Source organism: Scardinius erythrophthalmus (assembly GCF_964197995.2).
Source record: "Scardinius erythrophthalmus genome assembly, chromosome: 16".
Lineage (NCBI taxonomy): Eukaryota > Metazoa > Chordata > Actinopteri > Cypriniformes > Leuciscidae > Scardinius > Scardinius erythrophthalmus.
Genome location: NC_138236.1, coordinates 29,985,672 through 29,986,336, shown reverse-complemented (window position 1 = coordinate 29,986,336; position 665 = coordinate 29,985,672).

The window sequence follows — 665 nt, the reverse complement described above, 5'->3', positions numbered from 1 at the left end:
CTTTCATTTCAACCAGATGATTCCACAGTAGCAGCACAAATCTCAAGCTGTCTGGTGGACATCTTGGCATGGATGAAAGAATATCACCTGCAGCTCAACCTGGCAAAGACTGAGCTTCTCTGCCTCCCTGCCAATCTGTCTCTACAGCACGACTTCACTATTCAGTAGGGGTGTAAATCGGACAGTTCATCACGATACGATACGATATCGATTCTCTCAGCCAGCGATACGATATTTGCCGATACCTCAAAAAATTCTGCAATGCGATTACGACTCGATTCGATTCAGGGCTATATCGATCGATTAATCGATATTTAGATATTATGTTCACACAACCAGTTACGTTTTTATTAACTCACAAATGCAACCAAAATATATAACATGAACGTTTAATTAAACTCTTTGAAAATTGCACACCCTCTCCCAATTGAGACATTTACAACAGAAGAGGTCATTTGCAAGTACTCCGTTCTTGTTCATTTTCATAAATCATGTTTTTTTATTATTATTGTGCATTCCAAGTCAGGCACGTGCACACATAGACATCAAAGGGGGCTTGAGCACCTGCCCTTTTTATTCCTGGAGAGAAAGTGCCCTTTTTTCTGGGGTGCTTTTTTCTATTTTTGAAAAATAATATATATTCCTGTTTGCGCACAGCTTCCCTG